Source organism: Lithobates pipiens, unplaced genomic scaffold, assembly GCF_037356315.1.
Source record: "Lithobates pipiens isolate NorthernLeopardFrog02 unplaced genomic scaffold, aLitPip1_a1.2 Scaffold_119, whole genome shotgun sequence".
Lineage (NCBI taxonomy): Eukaryota > Metazoa > Chordata > Amphibia > Anura > Ranidae > Lithobates > Lithobates pipiens.
The window spans coordinates 522666-528314 of NW_027507706.1; the positions used below are offsets into that span (position 1 = coordinate 522666).

Sequence of the window (5649 nt, forward strand, 5' to 3'; positions counted from 1 at the left end):
ACCGCTGAGCCTTTGTGAGGTCATGTGTTGGGTGTTCATGTTCTGTATGAGGTGGGTGACAGAATGGGTGGTGAAAAGTGTCATTGGGTGGCCCAAGGCCATTTTGTTAGCGTCCTGTACTGCCATAGCACAGGCTGCTAAATTCTGGAGGCATGATGGCATGCTTTGAACCTGAAGGGGGAGTTTTTTAGATAGGTAGGAGACAGGGCGGTAGCCTGTTCCATGTTGTTGTGTGAGAACCGCGGCAAAAGAGTTCCCTGAAACTACACAGTACAGCTGAAAAGCTTTACCATAGTCTACCAATCCCAGGGCGGGTGCACATGACAGACTGTTTAATAGAGCTTGAAAAGCTTGTAGTCTGTCTTCAGTCCAATCTATTAATTTAGGGGCTGTCGAGCCAGTAGCCTCTCTTAGGATACTATCATAATGAGAACAGTCAGGAATCCATTGGCGGCAATATACCATTGCACCCAAGAACGAGAGTAGGGCGGCTTTGTCTTTTGGGGGACTGAGAGCTCGAAGGGCTGCGGCACGTTTGGGGGACACTAGCCTTGTCCCTTCCTTTGGAATGCACCCTAGGTATTCTACCTGTGGCTGGCACCATTGTATTTTCTTCCTTGATGCTAGATGCCCGGCGTGAGCTAGGTGTTGTAACAGTGATGTTGAATCGACCGCACAATCTTCAGCAGTTCGACTGCACAGGAGCAGGTCGTCCACATACTGTATTAGTACCGACCCACGCTCAGAAGTCCAAGACTTGACAGTCTCGTTGAGTACCATAGAGAAGGCGGCTGGACTGTCTACATACCCTTGCCAGGTTAGTTGGCCCCCGGCCCAGGAGAAAGCAAACATAGGTTGGGCTTCCTCTGCAATGGGAATGCTAAAGAAAGCATTCGCTAAATCAATTACTGTGTAGCATAGAGAGTCTGCCGGTATACATGAGAAGATAAAAGTGATGTCTGAGACTAGGGGTGGAAGTGGAATCACTTGTTTGTTAACTGCCCTTAGGTCTTGTACAAGTCTCCACTCCCCACTGGCCTTTTTTACGGGGTAAATGGGCGTGTTCCAGGGACTGATGATTGGTTTCAGGATACCTTTTGATATGTAATCATTAATTTGAGGGGAGATGCCTTTGACTTTCTCTGGGGGTAGGGGATACTGTTTTTGATATTGTATCCCCGCATCTGATCGCATTTGGGGTGCATATGGTGTGCAATTAATAAAGCCCACACTACCTTTGTTTTCTGCCCAAATTGTGTGATGGTCAAGGGAGGAAGGTATCATTAGAAAGAAACTCCTGTGTGCATGTCTTTTTGGGCTGTGTAAGTCACAAAGAGGGGAACTTGCAGTGAGGGAGCCGTCTTTGTCAAACTTAATGGTAATACACAGTTGTGCCAAGAGGTCCCGTCCCATAAGGGGCACAGGGCATGAGGACAAGACGGCAAAAGTTTGGGTACATAATTTCTGTCCTTCTGGAGTGGCTACAGTCAGTGGTGGAGTGATGGGATGGGTGACAGGTGTCCCATTAATACCAATAGAGTTTCCCTCGGTGCATTGTGGTGTGTTAAAAATCTCATCGTTCACTGAACTAGAGGTGGCGCCAGTGTCTATCAAAAAGCAGACACGTTGTCCATCTACATGTAATACAACTTGAGGAAGACTTCTCCATGAGGGATTGTAACACACTAGGCTGAGGGAAGGGACATACTCTAGGCATCCCTATTGGGGTGGTGGCTGCCGATTGGATGGCCACTGCATAGGAATTCTGGGTGGTGGTCTATTGGGGGCCTGAGGGTGCATTATTTGTGGCTGTGTAGGATATTGGGGTAGTGGTTGACGAGGGTTCTGGTATGGCGGATAACGGGGATACTGTGGGCGGGTCTGGGGGTTAAATTCCCTGCCTCTGCCTCTTGCTCTAATCTGTCCAGTCCTATAAGGGCACTGGGATTTCCAGTGTCCTTGCTGTCCACAATTGAAACAACCTTGGTCCGGGGGATAAACAACAGCTGGACCAGGATATGTTTGCATGGCCATTAGGGTCATGGATTCCCAATTGGTGACACCTTTCCCGGACTTGTGCCCAGAAAGGTTCCACCTTGGGACCCGGCAAGTTATGTTGAACATACTCATACCGGGTGGGAGTTCCCGGACTCTGGGGCTGGGTGCCTGCAGAATTCCCCATCTAGTAATTTGGGTAAAGTATGCCTGGTATGTGGGCAGAGGTGATAACAGCCTGTTTGGTCAATAATTTGCTCCCTAATGCGGGGGTAAGTTCCCTGATCTTCCAGGTCAGATGGACTAATAAAACTGTGAAGATTTACCCTTAATATACGATGAAGGGTACCTTTCCTGGTGGCGGGATATACCCCTCTTACACCAAGTCTGCAAGAGAAGCCTGTAGGTCTAGTGGTCAAAAGAATCTACCTTTCATCAATGCTAAGAAAAAGTAAACCTAGCGTGCAGTGTGAACAGGCGGGTGCTACCTCACTACAATCTGGTTCTTAATACTCTGTATTCATTTAACAACATTTGGGTTTATTCAAACAGATATCCACTCTATATAATTATATCTTATACAATGTTAATACTCTATATACTTACGCTTGCACCTAAAGAGAAACAGACATATTTTTATGGTTTAAGATTTCAGCTTTAAAACTTTACATGTACATTTATCAAGTAATCACATCATGATGCATTTCATTATTTATAGTGCACTTTAAAAGTTCTCAAGTGGGCGTCCATTTAGCCAATCCTTATGTCACGGGCGTATATGATACCTCCCGTGTTAGAATATAATCATAAATATCTCTCTTAGGTTATAGTCGGACCAACCTAGTCAGACTCCTCAATACCTCTCTTAGTTTATAGTCGGACCAACCTAGTCAGACTCCTCAATACCTGCGAACCCTTTTCACCCCCCAAGGGACCAGCCTAGTCTGTTGCGAAGGCACAGTTTATATATATATATATATATATATATATATATATATATATATATATACAATTAAATTTCTTATAATGGTTGTTTGGACAGGTCAAGCATAATCGCCAATTACCATAAAAAGAGGTAAAGGTGTAAATGACTTACCTGTGCAAACACACCCCACTTCTGGTACCAAAAACTGTAAGGTGTTCGTCTTCTAGATTCCCCTGGATAGCCTAGGCTGGAGTGGCTTAATGGAGGTCCCATACGCCGGCGGTTAATCAATACACATACACTCCATTTGTACGTGGTGAAGATTACAGGGTTTAATGGGAAGAGGACCTTCTTTTATATGGTATTTACAAAGCCCTGCCCAGTGAGTTTCACATACATCAACAATTTAACTCATGACATTAGCTCTTTCCTGAAATGTAAGTTAAAGGTTATCTCCTGACAGTTATTTTTGCCCTTTCAGCATCTGCTAACTGACCATATTCTTGCGTAACCAGTCCTTATCTAGCTTTTGTGTCTCTCAGCAATGTATAGAAAACGAAACTACAGACAGATGCTCTGTCATCTAGTCACGTTATTTTGTACATAGTATGTTACGTACTGAGGCCATAAGAGTTCCCTTCACTGGAACTAAGGGGCCAAGCCCAAACCCTGGAAGTCAACCCCACACCATAATCCCCCCTCCACCAAAAGATTTGGACCACTGCACAAAGCAAGGTCCATAAAGACATGGATGAGCGAGTTTGGGGTGGAGGAACTTGACTGGCCTGCACAGAGTCCTGACCTCAACCGGATAGAACACCTTTGGGATGAATTAGAGCAGAGACTGCAAGCCAGGCCTTCTTATCCAACATCAGTGCCTGACCTCACAAATGCACTTCTGGAAGAATGGTCAAACATTCCCATAGACACATTCCTAAATCTTGTGGACAGCCTTCCCAGAAGAATTGAAGCTGTTATAGCTGCAAAGGGTGAGCCAACTCATTATTGAAACCTATGGACCAAGACTGGGGTGCCATTAAAGTTCATGTGCGTGTAGCAGAAGACATTTGGGATCAAATGTCACACGCATTGTAAATTTAGTTTTTGCGGAGGGCGTGGTCTGGTCATGGCCGGGTGAAGACGTGCTTCTACTGAGCTCCCGGCCTCCTTGTACTCACCCTGGCTTTTTACCGCTAGTGAACCGTGTATAATGTCCTCTAAGAAGCGGGCCACCCAGCGCACAAAACAGCAGCTCAGTCGAGCCAACACTCCGCGAGCCTCCGGTGAGCTACACCGCCTGTTTCAGCTCTCGAGTGCGGGACCCTCCGAACCCAAGATGGCAGACCCGCATGGCCTGGTCTCTCAGGCCTCGGGGATTACGGAGGAACCTTCCGTGTCGGACGGCTCGCAGAGCCCGACGCTGTATCCGAGCTCACCGGCGGCACCGTCCACAGGTCTGCCTGACCCCAGAACCTTGCCGGTTTACCAGACGGATCCGGAATTGAAGGCCCTTTTACAAGCTCTTCCAACCAAGGCGGACATAGAGGCCATCATTGAGCGAGTAGAGGCGGCGCACAGGACTGAGATCGCGGCCATCCGACAGGAGGTGCACTGTCTAGACACCCGCATTACGACGGGAGAGCAATCGGCGTCTTCCCTGGAGCGCAGAGTGGCGATCCTTGAATCACAGCAAAACGACCATTTCCACGCAGCGGTGGAGATGCAATTACGCATGGAAGAAATGGAGGACCGCGGCCGCCGGAATAATGTGAGGCTCCGCGGCCTTCCGGAGGCCACTGGGCCGGGGGATCTCCTAGCCACGGTGACGGCGATATTCCGGCAAATAGCGGGAGACCGCCTGCCGGACAGAGTGGAGGTGGACAGGGTCCACAGGGCCTTGGGCCCTAAATCGCAGGATCCGGCCCGACCCAGAGACGTACTGTGCCGCCTACACCATTATACGCACAAAGAGATCATCACACGGGGAGCCTGGGAGGCAGGCGACATAGATTTCGACGGGGCCCGCATTAAGATCTTGCCTGATGTCTCCAGACCGACCCTGTATCGGCGGGCCCTATTGAAACCCCTCTTGGACTTAGCCAGGCGCTGTGGAGCTACCTATCGATGGGGGTTCCCCATCTCGGTGACATTTCTGAAGAATCAACGTTCATACCTGCTGCGATCTCCGGAAGCCTTACCAGGACTGTTTACCTTCCTTGACTCTGATCCCATAGTGGTCGCGAACTGGCTGGACTACCTGCCCCGTACGCAGGGCCGGGTGACTACCTCAGGGCCCTCTGCACCGTTACCGAGGAGAGTGCAGAGGGGGAGTAGACGTCCCCGTGCCCTCTCTCAGGATGGCGACCGGGAGGTGTAGGATGCCCTCGCCCGCTCCTACCGCGACATCATCAGCTCTACTTGCCTTCCCTCTCCCGGTCCTGTGATGCTCCGTCCCCCTCAACGTGTGTTCCTGAGTCCTCACTGGTGTGCAACTTACCCCCTTCGTTCTAATCGAACGGATCTTTGGGACAGGACCGCCGCCAACGCCTCTTACATCCCGTCGGTGTATCCGATCCGACCCTTATGGCAGCTCTGTACGGCGCTCATCCTCCGTGACTCCTCGACACCGCGGGAGAGCTTCGTGTCCCCTTCTGTGCCGTCCCCCTGGAGGACTCTTCCGTGACCAGGACACCTGTAGAGACCAGCGGACTACCTTTGACTGCACGGAC

General features: G+C 49.6%; 1 long non-coding RNA gene across 1 annotated transcript; it reads right to left on the reverse strand.

The window, feature by feature from the left end:
- Positions 1-1510: 1510 nt before the first annotated feature.
- LOC143973806 (uncharacterized) lies at positions 1511-2963 on the reverse strand. The gene is made up of 2 exons (XR_013272116.1): positions 2882-2963; positions 1511-2835 (listed from the first exon to the last, which is right to left on the reverse strand). It is a non-coding gene; the product is annotated as an uncharacterized LOC143973806 (long non-coding RNA).
- Positions 2964-5649: the final 2686 nt, after the last annotated feature.